This window comes from Ascaphus truei, chromosome 16 (assembly GCF_040206685.1).
Source record: "Ascaphus truei isolate aAscTru1 chromosome 16, aAscTru1.hap1, whole genome shotgun sequence".
NCBI classification, from domain to species: Eukaryota; Metazoa; Chordata; class Amphibia; order Anura; family Ascaphidae; genus Ascaphus; species Ascaphus truei.
Genome location: NC_134498.1, coordinates 20,269,242 through 20,291,834, shown reverse-complemented (window position 1 = coordinate 20,291,834; position 22,593 = coordinate 20,269,242).

Sequence of the window (22,593 nt, the reverse complement as noted above, 5' to 3'; positions counted from 1 at the left end):
TTGCAAGTAGAAAATTTGGGTGCTTGTCCCATAAAGCAATAATAAACCATACAATACCGTTTGAAGCACGAGATCAGGAGACCGCACTCTGGTAAGTTAGATCACAAGTTTTTGTATTGAAAAAGACACATAAACCAACGTTTCGGTCCCACTGGGGGACCGAAACGTCGGTTTATGTATCTTTTTCAATACAAAAAAGCTGTGTGTGCTGTGCACGCGCATAGTAAGTGAAACTTCTTTGACTTTTGTCACAGAAATTGTATTTGTGTTGGTGTTGGTGATGTTTTAATTAAAAATCAAAATACAATCTCAATGACAAAACGCAAATAAATTTGACTTAGAATGCGCGTGCTCGGCACACATCCCCTGTATTAGCTATTTGCACTAAGTGTGAATTCCGCGTGTGACTGAGTGTGCGCGTGTGACTGATAGTGTGCGTGTGACTGAGAGTGTGCGTGTGACTGAGAGTGTGCGTGTGACTGAGAGTGTGCCTGAGAGTGTGCGTGTGACAGAGTGTGCGTGTGACTGAGAGTGTGCGTGTGACTGAGAGTGTGCGTGTGACTGAGAGTGTGCGTGTGACTGAGAGTGTGCGTGTGACTGAGAGTGTGCGTGTGACTGAGAGTGTGCGTGTGACTGAGAGTGTGCGTGTGACTGAGAGTGTGCGTGTGACTGAGAGTGTGCGTGTGACTGAGTGTGCGTGTGACTGAGTGTGCGTGTGACTGAGAGTGTGCGTGTGACTGAGAGTGTGCGTGTGACTGAGTGTGCGTGTGACTGAGTGTGCGTGTGACTGAGTGTGCGTGTGACTGAGTGTGCGTCTGACTGCGTGTGCGACTGAGTGTGCGTCTGACTGTGAGTGTGACTGAGTGTGCGTGTGACTGAGTGTGCGTGTGACTGAGTGTGCGTGTGAGTGTGACTGAGTGTGTGACTGTGAGTGTGTGTGGGGGTCTGGGGGGGTCAGTGTGTGAGGGTCTGGGGGGGTCAGTCAGTGTGTGTGGGGCTCTGGGGGGTCAGTGTGTGGGGGGGTCTGGGGGGGTCAGGCAGTGTGTGTGGGGGTCTGGGGGGGTCAGGCAGTGTGTGTGGGGGTCTGGGGGGGTCAGGCAGTGTGTGTGGGGGTCTGGGGGGGTCAGGCAGTGTGTGTGGGGGTCTGTCAGTGTGTGTGGGGGTCTGGGGGGTTCAGTCAGTGTGTGTGGGGGTCTGGGGGGTTCAGTCAGTGTGTGTGGGGGTCTGGGGTGGTCAGTCAGTGTGTGTGGGGGTCTGGGGGGGTCAGTCAGTGTGTGTGGGGGTCTGGGGGGGTCAGTCAGTGTGTGTGGGGGTCTGGGGGGGTCAGTCAGTGTGTGTGGGTCTCTGGGGGGTCAGTCAGTGTGTGTGGGGGTCTGGGGTGGTCAGTCAGTGTGTTTGGGGGTCTGGGGGGGTCAGTCAGTGTGTGTGGGGGTCTGGGGGGGTCAGTCAGTGTGTGTGGGGGTCTGGGGGGGGTCAGTCAGTGTGTGTGGGGGTCTGGGGGGGGTCAGTCAGTGTGTGTGGGTCTCTGGGGGGTCAGTCAGTGTGTGTGGGGGTCTGGGGTGGTCAGTCAGTATGTGTGGGGGTCTGGGGGGGTCAGTCAGTGTGTGTGGGGGTCTGGGGGGGTCAGTCAGTGTGTGTGGGGGTCTGGGGGGGTCAGTCAGTGTGTGGGGGGGTCCGGAGGGGGGGTCAGTCAGTGTGTGGGGGTCTGGGGGGGTCAGTCAGTGTGTGTGGGGGTCTGGGGGGGGGTCAGTCAGTGTGTGTGGGCGTCTGGGGGGTCTGTCAGTGTATGGGGGGTCCGGGGGGTGTCAGTCAGTGTGTGTGGGGGTCTGGGGGGTCAGTCAGTGTGTGGGGGGGTCCGGAGGGGGGGTCAGTCAGTGTGTGGGGGTCTGGGGGGGTCAGTCAGTGTGTGTGGGGGTCTGGGGGGTCTGTCAGTGTATGGGGGGTCCGGGGGGTGTCAGTCAGTGTGTGTGGGGGTCTGGGGGGTCTGTCAGTGTATGGGGGGTCCGGGGGGGGTCAGTCAGTGTGTGGGGGGGTCCGTCAGTGTGTGGGGGGTCCGGGGGGGTCCATCAGTGAGTGGGGGGTCCGGGGGGGGGGGGTCCGCGCGGGTTGCGCCCGGGTTTTTGTACCACCGCTTCCTGGGGGGCCCGCAAACGCCCGCGTCACTGGAGGGCTGAATGGCGCCGCTGCCAGCCACCAGCCGCTTCTGCGCATGCGCGGCATGGCAGCGGTAGTGGAAGTTAGGCGGGCCCATGTGTGGGCTGGGAGGGAGGTCCCATTTGGGTAAGGAAAGGGTGGGTGGGGGGCTGTCCCGGTCGGGCGGTCTCTGCTGTCCCGGTCGGGCGGTCTCTGCTGTCCCGGTCGGGCGGTCTCTGCTGTCCCGGGCAGCAGACGGGGACACATGTCAACAGCCGTGGCAGCGGGCGGGGAACGGCGCCGCTGCCAACCGCTTCTGCGCATGCGTGGCTTTCCTCCAGTCCCCACGATTACTGAGCATGCGCGGCTTGGCAGCGGATGTGCGGGGGGAATGGCGGCCGTTAGGAGCGGCGCCGGCGGCTATCGCCGCCGCCGCCGCATGTCATCAGCCATGTGGGGGGAGCGGGGGCCATTAGGAGCGGCGCCGGCGGCTATCGCCGCCGCCGCCGCATCGCCGCATCTGATTTGTGGAGCGGGTGTGATGTCAGTGTTGGGGTCGGGCTGAGCCAGAACACAGCCCGGCCTCAACTGCCAGCACTGACGTCACATCCGTTTCATTTCTGTCTCCACAATTCATTTTTGCCCCAGTTCGAATGAGGTGCCACTAAGGAAGTTTCACTTCAAAAACTTGTGATCTAACTTACCAGATGTTACGCTGTGCTCACCACGGACAAGGAGGGACCCCGAAACTGAGGTGAGATGGGTAATAAACTGCACCCACAGCTATGGGGACACGCCTGGAAAGAATGGCTGAGCAAGGTATAAGTAGGAGGAAGGACCAATAGGGAGAGGGGGAGTAACGAGGGAGCAGCCCCAGGGAAGATAGAGATTGGAAGGAAGAAACTTACCACAGCTGTGCTGGATATGACGTAAAAGTCCTCGGCCGTGCGCGCGCATGCGCAAGTTCAGTAGCCGCCGCGGGGAGCGGAGGGGAAGGAAGGTCCCACCCGTGGCAGTGAAGGGGAGAGCCAGAGTGCAGGTAAATGAGGTCGTGGGAGGAACCCCCTTAGGGAGAGGTGTTCCCCCGGACCTTACAGTTCCCCCCCTTGAGGAGCGGCCCCAGGACGACTCCAATATGGCTTTTGGGGAAATTTAGAGTGGAAGAGTCTCCGGAGTCTGGGAGCATGTATTTGATGGTAGGGTACCCAAGATCTTTCTTCTGGGCCAAAGCCCTTCCAATGCACCAGGTACTGCACCGAACCCCTCGTCCTCCTGGAATCCAGAATAGACTGAATCTCAAACTCTTCCTGCCCCTGAACTATGACTGGTTTAGGGTCAATCGGTGTCCTATGGAACCGCGGACTCTGGGACACAGGTTTCAGCAGTGACACATGGAACACAGAGGGTATCCTCATGGATGGAGGAAGTTTCAGACGATATGCCACAGGATTGATCCGTTCTATTACTGGGAATGGACCCAAGAACCTGGGAGCCAGCTTGTGGCTTGGAGTCTTCAGTCTAATGTTCTTGGAGGAGAGCCAGACCTTATCCCCTGGTTTGAAGACTGGTGCCTAACGACGGTGACGATCTGCCTGTGTCTTTTGCCTCTTGGATCCTTCTCCAGGATTCCTGAAGATCCTTGATTCGGTCATCGGTTGCTGGAACCCCGGAAGGAACTGAGGTGATGGGCAGCTGACCCAGGTGAAAACCATAATTAATGAAAAAAGGGGATTTCAACGTGGAGCTATTCTTTAAAGAGTTATGGGAGAACTCTGCCCACGGAAGTAAATCTACCCAGTTGTCTTGGCTGTCTGCAATGAAGCATCAGAGGTATTGCTCCAGAGTCTTGTTCGTTCTCTCGGTTTGCCCATTAGTTTGGGGGTGATACCCGGACGAAAAATGGAGGGTGATATCCATCCTGCGAGCGAAGGCTCGCCAAAATTTTGAGACAAATTGTGTACCTCGATCAGATTCGATGGAAAGAGGAACTCCGTGAATGCGGAATATCTCTTTAACAAAAATGTCTGCCAGGGTAAGGGAATTGGGTAGGCCTTTGAGAGGATTGAAATGGGCCTGCTTGGAAAAACGATCCACGACAACCAAAAAGGTGTTCATCCCTTTAGAGGTTGGAAGTTCCACCACAAAGTCCATGAACAGATGACTCCATGGGCGTTCTGGTGTAGGGAGGGGTTGTAGAAGGCCGTACGGCTTTTTACGAGCGGTCTTAACTTGGGCGCAGATTGGACAAGTTTTTAACGTATTCTGAAATGTCCTGCAACATGGTTGGCCACCAAAAGGTACGACCAATGAGGTCATAAGTCCTGCTAATGCCTGGATGACCGGCTGACCTAGAAGAATGACCCCACTCAAGAATCTTCTTAAGGAAGCGTGGAGCTGCATACAGACGGCCAACTGTCACCTTAAGGCCCCTCGGGAGATTAGACTGTGCTGCCATAACCTGATCCAGGAAATCAAAAGAATTGGCTGAAACAATATATTTAGAGGGTAAGATTGTTTCGGAGATAACCTCGGAATTGTCCTCAAACAGGAATTGACATGAAAGTGCGTCTGCCTTTTGATTCTTTGAACCAGGAATGTAAGATATGAGATAATTAAATCTCGGAAAAAAAAGAACCATCGAGCCTGACGCGCCCTAAGGCGACGTGCACTCTCAATGTAAAGTAAATTTTTATGATCAATAAAGTTCGAAATGGGGGTCTCTGTTCCCTCCAGAAGATGTATCCATTCCTGAAGGGCGAGTTTAATAGCCAAGAGCTCTCTGTTTTCGACGTCATAGTTCCGTTCTGCCGAATATTTTTTTTTAAAAGAACCCACAGGGATGAAGTTTGGCCTGTGGGGACTGTCTCTGAGAGAGAATGGCGCCAGCACCGACGTCGGATGCATCTACCTCTAGGGTAAAAGGAAGCCCGGGATCAGGGTGACGCAAAATAGGAGCAGAAGCAAAAGATTTTTTGAGGGAGTCGAAAGCTTGGAGAGCTACAGGAGACTAGACTGCTGTGTTCGCTCCCTTTTTGGTGAGGGCAGTAATGGGGGCCACGGTAGAAGAAAAATTCTTGATGAATTTACGATAGTAATTCGCAAATACCAAGAATCGCTGTATGGCTTTCAGGGAAGTGGGTTGTGGCAATTCTAAGACAGCCTTGAGTTTGACTGGGTCCATAGAGAAACCAGTGCTAGAAATAATATATCCAAGAAAGGGAATGGAAGAAAGATGAAAAGAACATTCCTCTAGTTTAGCATAGAGGTTGTTCTCCCGAAGGCGGGACAGGACTAATTTGGTGTGTTGAATGTGGTCAGAGAGGGACTTGGAAAAAATAAGGATATCGTCAAGGTATACGATAACGAAGCTGTCGAGGAGATCACGGAAGATCTCGTTGACAAACTCCTGGAAGACCGCCGGGGCATTGCACAGGCCGAAAGGCATGACTAGATATTCATAATGCCCATCCCGGGTGTTAAAGGCGATCTTCCATTCGTCGCCCTGACGGATGCGGACAAGGTTATAGGCTCCGCGGAGATCAAGTTTGGAAAAAATTGTTGCCCCCTGTAGGCGATCGAAGAGTTCGGAAATAAGTGGCAGGGGGTAACGGTTCTTGATTGTAAGTTTGTTAAGATCTCTATAGTCAATACAGGGGCGCAAGGAACCATCCTTTTTCTTAACAAAAAAAAATCCAGCTCCAGCTGGAGATGAAGAATTGCGGATAAAACCCTTCCTTAAATTATCCTGGATATACTCGGTCATGGCCTTGGTCTCGGGTATGGATAGGGGGTTAGAACGGCTCTTGGGTAAGGTAGCACCGGGAAGGAGCTCAATGGGACAGTCAAAGTCTCTATGGGGAGGTAACACTTCAGAACGTACCTTATCAAAAACGTCCGCCAGGTCCCAGTAGACCGTTGGAAGGGAAGTTCTATACTCTGCGGGTAATTCCACTCCAGCTAACGTCCGTTTGGGGGGAAGACAGATCTTAATGCACTGGGGGCTCCATCATATGGGCTCCTTACCAACCCAATCTAATTGTGGGTTATAAAGTTGCAACCAGGGGAGTCCCAGACTTACATCTACCGATGGAGTGTGGATCACGTCCAAGATAATCTTCTCTTGGTGACCGTCCTCCGTGGAGAGGGATAGAGAACAAGTCTCCAGAGAAATAAAGGCTGGTTGGAGTGGACGCCTGTCTATGGCCTCCAGACCAACTGGAACAGCCTTAGATCGAAAGGAAATCCCATTCCTATAGGCAAAACTCTGATCAATAAAGTTCCCCTGAGACCCAGAATCTATAAATGCAGAGGTGGGGATCAGGGAGTTATTCCAGGCCAGAGAAATAGGCATAGGTTGGTAAGGGAGTAAACCCTAAAAGGGTGCTTCAAATTGATGTTTGCTGAAGACCGTTATCACAGTCTTCAAGGGATCAGTGGTAATTAATGTTTCATGAACCGTGTGAAGTTTCCCCTATTGTGTGCATCAGTTCATATAAACAGACATATATTATGTAAAGCTCAGGCACATAGAGTAAACCGCTGTAGGGAAAGAGAGACCTCTAACCTGACCGGAGTGCTTGTCCCATCCGGCGGTTCCTTCTCTGACTTTGAAAAAGTCGCTCAGACGAAACGCGTCAGAGAATTGTTTTGTCATTTTAATCAGGGCTTTATGCCGCATTAAAGTTTTTTTGTTGCACGCCGCCGCCAGCCTGGTATTCTTTACTGCAGTGCTCCAACATCTCCCCTTCCTCTTCAGAGAAATAGGCAGCATTATACGATTGGGAAGTACTTTAGACGAAGAAAGAGGAGAAGAGATTATGCCCAATGAGACCCTCTCATACCTTATTGGGTCCTGGTGTTTTCCAGGTCGCAGAGGACAGCTTACCAGCAGATGACCGGGATGACCGCAGTAATGGCACAGTCCACCATCTCGTCGGCGCTGTCTCTCAGACGCGGATAGACGATGACCTCCGAGCTGCATCGGTTCGGGTTCATCCATGGGTTGGGGGACGTGATGGACGAGACTGCGGCTGGAAAATCGGGAGGAGTTGGTACGAGGAAGAGCGCGTTCAAGTCTCCTCTCTCGTAGCCGTGGGTCCACGTGGATGCAGACCGCAATGAAATCATCCAATCTGGTGGGTCTCTCCATAGTGGCCAGCTGGTCCTTGATGTCATCAGACAGACCCTGCCAAAAGGCTGCTGACAGTGAGCCGTCATTCCAGGAGGTCTCCGCCGCGATGGTCCGGAAGTCCAAAGCATACTCGGCGACAGGACGAGAACCCTGGGAAATATGGAAGAGAGACGAATCTGCCGTAATTTGACGACCAGGCGTATTGAATACTTGCCTGAATTCTCGAAGAAAGCGAGAATAGTCATGCGTCATGGCAGGATCCCGCTCCCAGATGGGGGATGCCCAGGCTAGGGCCTTTCCGTTCAAGAGAGACATAATATAGGCCACCTTTGAACGAGCAGTGGGGAAGCGCAAGGGAGATAGTTCAAATTGCATCTCGCACTGATTTAGAAACCCTCTGCACTCGTGGGGATCCCCTGCATAGCGGTCGGGAGCCGGGAGACGAGGATCCACAGCCACGGGAAGGCCCGGGAGGGAAACGCCACAGCTGCCATGGCAGAGGAGCCTGGGGAAGGCTGCAACGAGGAGAGTCTAGAGAGCTCCTGCGTCATGGACGCAAGCTGCGCCTCTAGCTGGAGAAGTCGCTGCATAGGGCTTGGTTGCTCAACCTCTTCGGGGTCCATGTCTGTTGGGCTGAGCATAATGTTACGCTGTGCTCACCACGGACAAGGAGGGACCCTGAAACTGAGGTGAGATGGGTAACAAACTGCACCCACAGCTACGGGGACATGCCTGGAAAGTGGAAAATAGGCGTCTGGAACCGTCTGGGAGTATAAGATAAAGTAAGATACTCGCCAGACGAGAAGGGAGATTCCAGAAGATAGGTGGTACCGAGAGCCTGGGGTCCAGAGCCGGGAGGTAGGTCGGAATCCACAAACCGAGGTAAAGGGGTCGGGGTGTCCAGAAGGTCAGGATACAGACCAGGGGTGTCCAGGAGGTCAGGATACAGACCAGGGGTGTCCAGGAGGTCAGGATACAGACCAGGGGTGTCCAGGAGGTCAGGATACAGACCAGGGGTAGAAGACCAGAGCGGATCAACAGCCAGGCCGGTTTGGTACGCAAGGAATCACTAAGAAGACAAAAAGAGACAGGAACTGAGGCAGGAACTGAGGCAGGAACTGAGCCAGGCACGACCGTGGTTAACGCAAGTCATACAAAGCTATGCTCAGCCAAAGATTGAATGGCTGAGCAAGGTATAAGTAGGAGGAAGGACCAATAGGGAGAGGGGGAATAACGAGGGAGCGGCCCCAGGGAAGATGGAGATTGGAAGGGAGAAACTTACCACAGCTGCGCTGGATATGCAGCTTGTGAGCGGTGCACGCGCATCAGGCATGTGCGCTGCACGGGAGAGGCGCACGCGGCCTCAGCTGGGGGCGGGAACTCCCCCTGAGGGAGGATGTAAAAGTCCTCGGCCGTGCGCGCGCATGCGCGAGTTCAGAACCGGGGAGAGCCAGAGTGCAGGTAAGTGAGGTCGCGGGAGGAACCCCCTTAGGGGGAGGTGTTCCCCCGGACCTTACACCAGAGTGCTGTCTCCTGATCTCGTGCTTCAAACTGTATCGTATGGTGTATGTGTGTGTATATATATATATATATATATATATATATATATATATATATATATATATATATATATATATATATGTGGTACTTGTTGGGGTTCATCAGAGCTTGCTGGGAACCTGTGGACAAATAAAATATAGCAATATTAGTATTTGCTCATGTGTTATAATGATTTTATTGACAAATGTCCAAATCGCAGACAAAATATTTTAGATGGGTAATTCTAGCTATTATTAAGGTTGATATATTTGACGATGACATATTATTATAGTTGATACATTTGACAATGAGACATTCATACCAAGCTGCTGAATATGTTATATTGTTTCTGTGAATTTACATGAATATGGATTTGGGAGATAGGTGGCTGGCAATGTTATGCGAGTGCTGACTTGTTTGTGTCTCCACAAAATGGCATATTTCAAATGATGCAATGGTACTGATGATGAGGGTGGTGGGGGCGGTGGACATGAGTTGGTTTTGATGGTGGTGATAATATGTAATGAATGGGAGAGCACTGGTGCTGGCTCAGTCAGTAGCAGCTTAGCTTGTAAGTCTCAGTCACTCAATTCTCCATAATTTTCTCTCACTAGACCCTGCAACTCAGCAGCGTTTAGAAAACACTCTTCTGTACATGTGTACATTGTTCGCAGGGGGGGAAATGAAAAAATAATAAATATGTTTTCGGGTCCTCCCCATCACCCGGGCATCACAGATGAAACACTGTACCAGTATTGGGGCTTGTTTGGGCCCCAACAATATGGTAAAACCAAACTGAAATGTGATATGAATCAATTTAGTCAATAACAGCAATTCTGCATAATCTGTAATTTAATCTGGTTCTTCCTCAGAATCTCTTGACATGGGGAATCACATAACAGTCTTGGGAAAAAGGATGTTCATGTATTTTAATGAACGTAAGACTTGCCACATTGACACTAGAAAATTTGATTGTATTGTAATGGACACTGCTGTGATAAACACTTGTTAAAATAGCATGCTGTCTTCTGGAAAATTGAGGTGACACATGCCATCTTAGGCCACACTCCCCCACCACCACCTCCTCTAGTGAGTCTGTTTGCAGCCTCACATGCCCATATAAAAATGTAGCAACATGTTCCACAGAGAACTACCTCCAGATAGTAGTAACGCTATAATCACATCCTGTTCCCATGTCTCGGCTTGATGTGAAAGTACCTCCAGGAGGAATCTGCGTAACTGCGTCTGCTGCTATCAGGAGAACTCCTAAGCGTACTACTTCCCAGTGATGTTGTGCTTTTGTAGCCGTCACTGGTGTAGTTGAGCAGTTACCCTGTGCCTTCTTTAATGGTGTTGAGTCTGACCATAATCTTTCACTGGTTATTCTGCCTATTCCACCAAAGCTTGCATTTAGTACAGGTGTGAAAGAGCCTTGGTAGAAATATTTGCAACAATAGGAATTTTCCATGGAGGCTCAGTGCATTTGAGTAGTTCCCGAAAGTCCTTACCTCTACAAAGCTAAAGGGCTGCATGTCAATAGCAAGCATGTTGGCCAATTTGCTATTCAAATTGGGACCCTATTGTGTAAGTGATGGTACTTGGACACTTTAAAAACAAACAAACATTACAAACCATGGGTTGCAGTCCTGGATTAGACATCATTGGTTCTCATGTTTGTCAAATGCCAGAGGGCTCCTTTCCTCTATGCCTACACTGCCCACTACTAGTATCAACTTGTGCTGGAGTCTCATCATCATCATTATTACTCCCAAGTATATCCATCATCAGCACATCATCATGATCACCTTTACCACCAAAACCTTCTGATTTACCCGATCGACTGCCAGAAATAGAGTCATTCCTCCTTCGCACAACTGTGCTTGTGCTCTTCTCAGAGTTTAAACTTCTTTGCCATTGGGCATTATGATTATGGGTCAAGTGCCCTATAAGTGCAGGGGTACAAAGCTCTTGAATTTTGAGTAGCTTAAGACTGGACTTGATGAGAAAGAGATAGACTTTGGTGCTGTAGGCTGTAGGCCTAAATGGCATTCTGGAAGTTGTCCTGCTCCTCCCTCTACTAGAACTCTCTCTGCTGCATTGGCAACCACCTATAACATATTCATCATGATACTCCTCCTCCTCCTCAACAGTTTAATGCTGTGCAATACTGTGTGCTGCAGAGGCTGATAGCATTTTCTTGTCTCTCCCCTCAGTGTCACACCCATGGCCTTGCACGGGTGATGGTGAATGAATGATGATACAGTATAGAAGGTCCACAGCCCTTTAATTGTTGGTTGTTGCTTTAAATGTTATTGTGGACGACGCAAGAAATAACACTGCAAAGAATGCATGGGTGATGGAGAAGGCACATGCATTAATATTGTTTTTTAATGGTGCGTTAATCCTTGTATAACACTGTAATGCATTGCATTGAGGGGTGTTATGCCTGCTATATCTGTATGTTTGTATATTGATTTGTTCCCAATGACAAAAAGAGTACTTTTCTATTACATTAATTACAAAGAAAAACAACAACCTTTTCAAATAGATATTCTGAGAGCAGCAGGCAAAGGGCAATGAGGAACACGTTTGTTTGCTTCAGGGGCTGTCCTTCAAAGTGAGTGGCAGTAGGCATCCTGGAACAGAGAGGAATTTTTCCCTCTATTTTACATTGAAGACAGTTCTATGGCATCTGCAAAGATCCCTTGTATAAATGCCATTCACATTAAATTATAATGTGCTCTATGAACCTTGCAGTCATGGTGAATGGAATCCTATTTGTGCTCGTGAAGGACAAAACCTTACACTTTCAGATGGATCCCATAATAAGGCTGCTACAGTTTCCAAATATTTGTTTGGAAATTCTCTCACAAAAATATATTTACTATATATTTTATATAGGTTTTCTGGGTATGCACCTTAACCCTGGCTGTGCTCAAAGCTGTGACCATGCAGCAAGCTTAAGCCTATAGGGAACCATGTTAAAAATGGTTATTGAGGCAAAAAGTGACACTGTGTGCTCATTTGCATGTCATTTCCCAGAATCCCTTGCTGCAGTGGAAGTGCTTTATGCTGGGTGATAATGGGGAAACGCGGGGTTGCAGACCTGCCTAAGACATGCAGATGAGCATACAGCTATATTTGTATATATATATATATATATATATATATATATTAAACAAAATGGGACAGCCGGCACTCCCAATACCATAAATAGTTTGCGGTGCATGTCCTATACCAATAGTAAGAGAAAAGTAATCCACTTCAGTAGGAGCAGTGGATCCACTGGCCATTAGTCTCATGCACCACCCTGAGGAAGGTCCCACGATGACCGAAACGTTGGTCGTGTTTGTGCTATGTTTATTTTTGAATGCAAGTTTTCTTACTTACCTTTGAGTGCTGTCTTGTGTCTGCTCCTGCTGGAGTGGATTACATTATATATATATATATTACACGCACGCACAGATGTAACAGTTATTGTATTACTGAACCATTAACGCACACGTTAATGCCATTAAAAACAATGGCAAATGATGTATGTATGTATGTAAATACACATACACACACGTGTGTGTGTGTTACCCACATGCCCACTTACATACACTGTAACCAATCCTCAAATACTTATGGAGTCGTTACTTATGGAGTCTTTAAATTTGGCAAAGGCAATAATAGCCTGTGGTATCTAAGGGAATCCCACGGGCAGATACGGGGAGTGCTAGAGACCTACGATTTCTGTGCCTTTGGTAATCAATGATCCAAGTTAATCATTACTCTCTAGTGGGAATTGGAAATTGCATTGTTATTGTATAGATAGATGTGTCTATGCAAAATTAACTTCATAATACAGTAATCTAGTCTTCCCGGTTGTGTTTGCAAATGTCACTCACTGCAGAGACGAGATTACCTAAGGAAAAGGTCATTCTTAAGTAAAATATCGAACCAAAGAAAAACATAAGCCTTAATTTGTTATAATGTCTTTCTAATTTTGGCCATGTGCAAATATGGCATAAGCCTGAGAAAAACAGTACAATGAAATCATTGCGTTCTCTCGGATATAGTATGCAACACGTTGCTCTGCCGTCTAGCAAAGGTTTTTTCCACACTGACGTACCCAAAGCAAAACAGGACACACTAGAAGAAACAATTGTCAAAACGTGGCTAAAGCAGGGGTGTGCAAATTGGGGGGCACAAGATTTTCTGGGGGGGTTTGCTGCGCTAACAGATGCCCCGTGCTCTTCCTGAAGGCATTTAAATTAAATGCCGGAGGAGAGCGTGCGACCTCTGTAAAGTTCTTATTACCGGCGGCTTCAGGCGGCTTCAGGCAATGCGTCGCCATGGCAATACGGTGTCAACTGATGCCACAGGGGTCACATGATGTTGTGACGGGAGAAACGCCAGAGACAAGGTAAAAAGGGGGGGGGGAGGAGACGGCAAGGGGGCGCAGATTGAAATCTTTGCGCACCCCTGGTCTAAAGGATGCCAGAATTAATATGAGTCACTAAATACAGCAAATATAAGATTGAAGAAGACAAGGAAAATAGATAGTAAACTGTCCTAGAACTGAAAAGGTCTACAGCAATGTATTTAATGGCAACAGATTGCTATGTGAGCCGTTTGCGGATGCACAGTCCATGCGATCCAAAGGTGAGGGGTCCCCAGGTGTGCTTCCGTCCAAGGGGTAGGCTAGTAGAGAAGGAGAAAAACTGGAAGAGCACTACTGTAGGTATCAAAAAAGTAGAAAGGAGGGTGCGTATCCCATAAAAAAGATTATTTATTGGTCATGGGAAAACAGGGCAATGGAGAGCCCTACCAACGTTTCACGCTTCACAGAGCGCTTTCTCAAGAAAGACTATAGAGCCTGTTACAAATGTGTTATTTACAGCAGTTATGCACGTATATGACGATTGCAGTACAGAACATGCATCGATAAGTGGGGAAAAAAGGTAGTGAAGAAAAAAACGTTATATCTATGGCGCTAGGCCTATAAAGAAATATAAATGTAAAAAATAATAAAATATTTATACAACCAGATGGAAGATGGTATTCACTTGGACTCTCCTCATGAAGACGATAAATCATGTAAAAGATATAAAAACAAACATAGTGTAATACAGTAACTAACACACATACAACACTACTCACAGATAATAGACAAACAATAGCTGAGACAAAACAAATGACTGATATAAAAAAAGCATTTAATACAATAACTAAATAAATAAATAATATCACTAAAACAAAGGGTCACACGTCCACTCCAACAAAAGTTGGACTGGCCGCTTACCAGACGCTAAAGAGTAGAAGGCAGTAGATAAATCTGAGAGTATCCCCTCTCGTGATGGTAAAAATCAGTGTCAAAGCGTCTCATATGAACAACAGGAGCTCCGGAGGGGGACCCTCCCTGCTTTCCACACCACAGACCTCCGCAGGGCAGACGTGCAGGGCCGCGTGTCGCAAGAGAAGGCGTCGTCACGTGCGCAACCGCAGCACAGGATACACGCTGACAGCAACAGGCCAGCGGTGTCATCAATGTCCTGTTCAGCGCTGCAGCCGCCGTAGGCAGGAACAGTAGCCGGGATATGTTCGTGGAGATGGTAAAGCAAGTGTGGTGGATGCTGTAATACCAGCTGTGCACGCATAAACCACCCTACGCATTTCAGAAGACTGCGCTTCCTTCCTCAGGGGTAGAAAAGTATGACGATTGCAGTACAGAACATGCATCGATAAGTGGGGAAAAAAGGTAGTGCTTCACTTTAAGTACATTTTCGCTTTACATACATGCTCCGGTCCCATTGTGTACGTTCATTCGGGGTATGCCTGTATTCACTTTTTGAGCCTATCCCTGTCACTTTACTTGAGTTTTCCTTGGTTACTCTAGCTATATATTTTATTGTATACTATTGCGCGTCAGTGTTTGTTATTCACATCACTATGGCTATGTGTGCTGCATAACTGTTCCCCATTCATCTCTTTCCTTTTGCACCCCATAAACTACCTCAATAAATATATAGCAGGGAAAAAAATAATGTAATCATTAAGAAGGAGCGGCTCAGTGAGTAAAGACACTGACGGGCTCTGTGTTTGAAGCAGGGTAACCTGGTTCACTTCCTGGTGTTGGCATCTTGTGACCTTGGGCAAGTCACTTTATCTCCCTGTGCCTCAGGCACCAAAAACATAGATTGTAAGCTCCATGGGGCAGGGACTCTGTCTGCAAAATATCTCTGTAAAGTGCTACGTAAAACAGCAGCGCTATACAAGACCATGCTATTATAAATATATTTATATATCATATCTTAATTGGTTGCTTATTTTGTCCCTTCAAATTTCTATAAAATTAATAGAATGCCTTTTATTTTTTTAGCATAGAAAGAAATAAGTGAGTCCTTGAGTTCACTGCTGTACTTATGACTAAATGCGTCTTGGCCCATATTTATTGGGTGGTTAATTTCTGCACCCATATGATGGAAATATGGTGGGACCAGAGTACCAGGAAAGAGTCTGCACATACAGTACACCAACTGAGGGCCAGTTCCATCTTTTTAACTTATGTAGTAAAATTGGCACAACTAACTGCCCCTTTGCTAAATGCGGCAATACCGGGGTTCTTTTTTTTTTTTACACAGGATTTAAACAGTGGGTCTCCAGAGATGAGTCCCATTAATTTCAGCACTGGGTACCCTCCTGCTTTTGCAGATATAAATCTTCATAAGGGGTGCCGTTAGCCAATCCGCTCGGCTACCAGGGTTCATGTGATGACGGAGTTTCAAAGCTCCCTTCCCCATGGGCCAATAGGAAGCTGGACTTCATCAGGTTTGCTTCCTATTGACCTGAGTGATGCGAGAGCTTTAAGCTTTGCCAAGATAATGATACCCCCTTTGGAGGTCTGTATCTCCAGGAACAGGGGGTCCACAGAGCTGAAATTAATGGTGTTCAACTCCGGAAATCCTCTGCTTCAATCCTGAGTAATTTTTTTTTTTTTATAACTTGTATTTTATTACATATAAGTGCATGTTATACATAAAAAACATATCAGGTACATATATAACATATAATATACAATGACAATATCATCGTAAGCTCACGTGGTTTTTCGAGCCCTACTTAACCTCGTGAGTGTGAATCATCTTTTGTATTGAAGGGGACTGTGGTAAATGATAATTGTTATAAAGGAGAAATAAGAGAAATAATAAAAAAAAAAAAAAAAAAAAAAAGGGGGAGGAGGGGGGTCGGAGGGAGGTATAGGGAAGGGCATGGGAGGGGAGGGAAGGAAGGGGGGTCTGAGGGCAAGGATATACCCGCTTCCGACGAACATCTTGCGTCTCGAAGGCTGTGTATTAGCTAACAAAACTCGATGATATAAATGATTGGGTATAAGGAGTGTGAGGCTCTCCCTGTTTGGGGTTGGGTTCCATGTCCCTGTAGGAGAACGCATTTATTACTATTATAGCTAAATTGTATTATGCTCTACCCCGGGGATGTCTGTTTGGGCAAGCCAAGGAGCCCATACTTTTAGATAATTGTCGCCAGTGTCATTAACTAAACTCGTTAATTTTTCCATCTGGCAGATAAACCAAATACGATTCCGAATCTTTGGGATAATTGGGATATCGGGGCATTTCCATAATGCTGCGATCTCGCACCGTGTTGCTAGAGCAAAATGTGCAATTAGTTTATTGTGTGATTTGGAGAGGCCCTTTATGGGTCTGTTCAGAAGAAACAGCCAAGGGTCTGGAGGAATAGTGAGATCGAATATTCTCTGGATCCAATTTCTAATCTTTTCCCATATCGGGGATATCAGCGGGCAAGACCACAGCATATGTAACAGGTCAGCTGTTCCTCCACATTGTTTAGGGCACAGTGGGGAGGACCCTGGTATAAACCTAGATAGTTTGAGTGGGGTGAGGTACCATCTCATAACAACTTTATATGCGTTCTCCTTCAGTGTGGTGCATATCGAACTTTTAGCGGCCCCTAAGAATATAGTGTTCCATTCGTCGTCATCTAGGGATTCCCCTAGGTCTCTCTCCCATTGGGTACGGAATGAAGGTGATTGTTGCTTTGAGGTAGCAGGCTCGACTACCTCTCCGTATATCGTAGATATGAGTCCCTTAGTGTCGGATTCTGCCCGACAGAGCTTTTCAAAATTCGTCAATGGGGGGCATGGGGCGAATTTATTATAAAAGATCGAAGCTGGAGGTATTTATGGAATTCAGCATGGGGAATGTCTTTTTCTAGTCTGAGGTGGTCAAAAGATTTAATTTTTAGATCAAAGCCCTCCAGGTCTTTAAGTCTAGCATAGCCTTTTTGTTTCCAAATTGAGTGGTTACGGCCAATAAGGCCCGGTGCAAAGCTAGGATTATTCCAAATGGGTGACATCAGAGAACCTGCTGAGGTTAGTTTTTTAATCTAGAAGCTTCCCAGACAGATATGGAGTTAGCCATTAAGGTGAGCGGTAAAATAGTGTTTTTCCTTGATGTTTTAGGTAGCCAAATCAAATTATCAAGTTCTAAAGGGGAGCAAGCCGCATGTTCGAGCTCTACCCATCTTTTTAATTTGGGGTCTGAATGCCACTGTATAACCTGGCTTAATTGAGCCGCTTTAAAATATGACAACAGGCAGGGTACCGCTAAGCCCCCTGCTAAGGTAGGTCTCTTTATATTTAATTTATTTACTCTCGGTTTTTTACCTCCCCAGATAAAATTAGATATTCCAGACTGAAGTGAGAGTATGTCCTTCAGTTTGAGTGGCACAGGTAATGTCTGGAAGAGGTATAGGATACGAGGAAGTAGATTCATTTTAACGCTATGAATCCTTCCAATCCAAGAAATCTTCTTGGAAGACCATCTGATTAGGTCTTGTTTTAGGGTCCAGATCAGTTTGGGGTAATTTGCTTTATAGATGCTTTTTGCCTGTGTAATTTTTTTAAACAAATTTAAAACAAAAAAAAGATCTTGGATTGCTCTTTAACTGCATTTATTGTCACTTTCAGCTATTCAAGAACACTACTATTTTATTTAATGCACTTAAATATGCCTGTTTCTACAAGTGGCTAAACAGGAAAAGCTACCGAAAGGAAAATATTTCCAAATTGAATGCTACAAGTTATGTGGAAAAGAAGAGAAAGTGCAAACTAAATAAACCACAACCAGAATATGTGTCTAATACAAATAACATGTATAAAAAAGCAGATTACAGCACCGTTACATAGATGATGTTCTGTTTGTGTGACAGGGCGATGATGAGATTGAATAACTTGATTATTTTAGCAATAATCCATGTAATCAAAATGATACACACAAATGTAGTGTTAAAGAGATATCATTTTAGGAATTACGGATATATTCAGAAATTGATCGGATTGAAATGAAGACCTACTTGTATTCCAAGCCAATAGACTGCAATCATTTAAGATGGAGAGATAGCAGTATCCACACTAATTAGCGCAAGAATATGCCATATGGAAAATTAAGAAGTGTGAGGAGAAATTGTACTAAAATTGACACTTTTAAAGAACAGGCCAAGGTTTTAATGAAAAGATTTGAAGAAAAAAAAGGAAATATAAGAAAGACACTTTCAAAAGCATACGAGAAAGCATTACATTTGGAAAAGGTATCAATGAATAAAATCTAAAGTTATAAAAGAAAAGATTGGGGAAAGAACTAAGCAGAAAATGTCTACATCTTCTATAAAAACAATTTATCATAATGGTACCGCAAATATAAAAAAAAATAATGTATGAGAAACATATTACATAAAAGCTAGAGACGGGCGAAGCTGTCAAAATCCGTTTTGCAGAATTTCCCAAGCTTTCCATTCGAAATCCGTTCCGGGGTGTAAAATCGGTTGGTGGATTGCTCCAGTTTTAATCTGTATGGATTATTCCAAAACCATCATTGGATACAATCCGCATGGATTTTTTAGAATCCAATCCGTGGATTCCACATTGCGTGCACGGATTTAAAAAAATTCGGCCAACAGTTTGCAGAATCGCAGTGTTAGGATGGTTATTCTGGCTGCTAACTTGTTTTTCTATTTTGTTTTTATGGGTGTGTATTTGGACTTTTTGGGGGATTTTCTTTCCTTACCCTGCCCTACATATATTTGTTTTTTATATACTGTAATACATTTTTCCTATTTTTTTCTAAAATATATGTGTCTTGCTTTATATATATTATTATATTTATATTTATATATATTCCCTCCTACTGTCTCTGTACGTTCTCCCTTCCTACCAATTAGACTGTAAGCTCCTCGGAGCAGGGACTCCTCTTCCTTAATGTCTAAAGCACTTATTCCCATCTGTTATTTATATTATCTGGTATTTATTGGATTACCACATGTATTACTGCTGTGAAGCGCTATGTACATTAATGGCGCTATATAAATAAAGACATACAATACAATACAATATTTTCTCTGATTTGAGTGGTGAAATTATTTTATTTGTTCACTTTTTCACCAGCTATGCTGGCCAAAAGTGTAGCCCTTTTGCACCATTAATTTATATTATTTGAATAATTGTGTTGTTTCCTTTCTCTCGGTTTAGGAATATAGATTAGTGCAAAGTTAGTTGTGAGACATATTTTCCAGATCAAGTAGTCACTCATTTTTTTTTTTTAATAAATAGTTAGTTACTTATAGAGTTAATAAATTAGGGTACATATCAGGATGGGTGTATATTGGATGTAGCATTGGGCACCCCTGTCTTTTGTTGTATACAGTATATCAGGGACAGTGCTATAGGAGCCCATATCACTCATGAAGAAGCCGTGGGCGAAACGCATAGGGTGTTATGGTGAGCAGAAGGGATAGGATCAAGCAAGATAGAGCACCCTCAGTGAAGGCCGAGACACTAATGTTTGTCTACAGGACATCATCATGAGGGTGGAGTCTAAATACATGCGGGGATCAGCGTCTTCGTCGGTGGTTCAAATGGATAACAGCTTTTTTAAGATCCAAAGATTATATGTGCAATACTTTGAAACCTTTATAAACATTAAAAAAAGGATACACACTATTTTCTCTCTGCTCTTTTCTCTTTGGGGGGATTCTCCTACTACGATACCAAGAAAGACAGCCCTGTATATAGTGCTATAGCAGCATGCAACACATTGCATTGCTAACACTGTCGAATATATGGCAGACCCATACAGCTTTAGTTATTGAAATATATGTTTGGGGGAGAGGAAGAGATTTTGAAACCTCCTAAAAAAACTCATCTAGGCCTCTCTCGGACATTAGATCAGTCACCCAATAGGTGACTACGTCATTCCCTTGATGACATTGCAGATTCCTATCGGTTTGCGACATTTGCCGGTCATTTTGTTTTCACGATTTGGAGTTTTACCACCGGCAACTAAACCGATAAGTATCTCTGGTACAAAAGGGGTCACCATAGTTAAACATAGCGCTGTTCAGCTCCGGAGGAGCATAATGTTTGTAATCAGAATGCAACTATTATAATCAATAATGTATATTTTGTAATGAAAGATAAACCATTCACATTAAGATTCTCATTCACTAAAATGTGGAAGGTCTTACTTTGCACTATTTTGTTGAATATGTGCGTTACTTCTATATGTCACCCACAACTGTTTGCCTTAAGACACATTTTCTATATGCTTATTCTATAAAGAAAAAAAAAATTCTGGGATAATAATTTCTTCCGTTTTATTCCATTTTAGAACATTTTAACTGGTCCAGCTAGGCATCAGTCTCTAAAAAAGTGGTAAGCAACATGATATCCTTCAGGGGCTGTGTGTGGCCCCTGAGCCCGCTGAAGGGCGCATATTACCCACATTTATATATGGTGTACAGGTAGAGAGGACGTTGCAGCCATGAGTAGGAGCTTCTCTCGCTCTAGTATGTCGATTATTATTAGCACGCTTCTCCCATTTCTCTTCTTGCATAGGGAACTAGTGAGTAGCACAGGAGAGGAGTGGGGCACACAGTATGTGTAAGTGTGAGGTCGTTACACAGTTGAAGGAGCGGGGAGAAGCGATGTTAAGTGACAGTAACATCTCCACTCTCTACACCGGGGAGAGAGGTAGAGCGGGCAGCTGGGGGCTGCAGGTCAAGCCCCTGGGTCACCAGTTGCGCACCAATTCTCCAGAACAGTGTTTTCTACAAGGGTTCCCCGGGCATCCCTAACCCTATCCCTATCCCTAACCCTATCCCTATCCCTATACCTATCCCTAACCCTATCCCTAACCCTAACCCTAACCCTATCCCTAACCCTATCCCTAACCCTATCCCTAACCCTATCCCTAACCCTAACCCTATCCCTATCCCTAGCCCTAACTGGTTCCCTGTAATTTACAGGTAATTTGAAAATTGTACCAAATGTAGAAGAATTTACAATGCATCTGATCTCAGGCACACTATTAGAGAGGGTTGGGGTTCCTTACAATGCATCTGATCTCAGATGCGCTATTAGATAAGGTTGGGGTTCCTTACAATGCATCTGATCTCAGATGCGCTATTAGAGAGGGTTGGGGTTCCTTACAATGTATCTGATCTCAGGCACGCTATTAGAGAGGGTCGGGGTTCCTTACAATGCATCTGATCTCAGACACGCTATTAGATAAGGTTGGGGTTCCTTACAATGCATCTGATCTCAGACGCGCTATTAGAGAGGGTTGGGGTTCCTTACAATGTATCGGATCCCAGAAATGATATTAGAGAGGGTTGGGGTTAGCAGAATTACAAAACATAACTATAAAGTTCCTTAACGATAAAAAAAAAGTTCAAGAAACACTGCTCTAGAAGCACAAATAAGGCAACGCAGTATGACTTTTTTTGAAGCAGAGTTTAAAAACCCCCATTAGTCCCACAAAGAACATCCCATTAATTAGAGCTATTCTTCCTTTTATAGGACAACATATAAACCTTAGGTAGATTGTATACCAGATGCGCTACAGTATTGATACCACACAAAACCCTTCATCAAATCTCTTTACACTTGTTCAGACGCAGAATTATCGGAGTGTTATGCAGTTTATAAAAAGGCAGTGCCGTATACAGAGTAACTCTAAATCTCATTAGCAAATATCACAAGCAACTTAGAAACATATTTCATTGAGGCAACATAAAGGTCTTATTTTTATACAGTTCTTTTGATACTTCTGTGCCTGCACTTTTTTTTTGTTTGTAAGGTTAATACCACAATTCATCGCAGCACAATGATATGCAGCAGCACACCATGGAGCTGGGGAGATAGGGAGCTATTGAAGTATAGGTTCATAGAGAGTTCAGGCATGAGTGACACTTATGTAGCTTGAATTAAAGTAAATTAGCAATGTAATTTGTGTGAAATTCCTGACAAGTGATGTACCCTTTCCAATGCTCTTTTATGTTATGGAAAACTAAACAAACTAGCAAAGCAACACTGAGCACAATGTATTCTACCAAGGCAGGGGTGGCCAACGCCAGTCCTAAAGAGCCACCAACAGGTCAGGTTTTCAGGATACCCCTGCTTCAGCACAGGTGGTTGAGTCATTATGATGGAGCCACTGATTGAGCCACCTGTGCTGAAGCAGGGCGATCCTTAAAATCTGACCATTTGGGAGGTCTTGAGGACTGGCGTTGAGAACCTATCTCTGTAATGTCATTTCGGGGTAAACCAAAGCAAGTTATAATGTAACTTTAGGACATTGTCTTTTTAACTTCATTACTTTCACCAATGTAGGGTAGGGCAGACTCACTTTACCAATGGCATGTACACTTCAGTGGGTTATGCATCACTTCTAACCCCTCCTGAAAGAGAAGGGGCAGCAATACATTGGGGC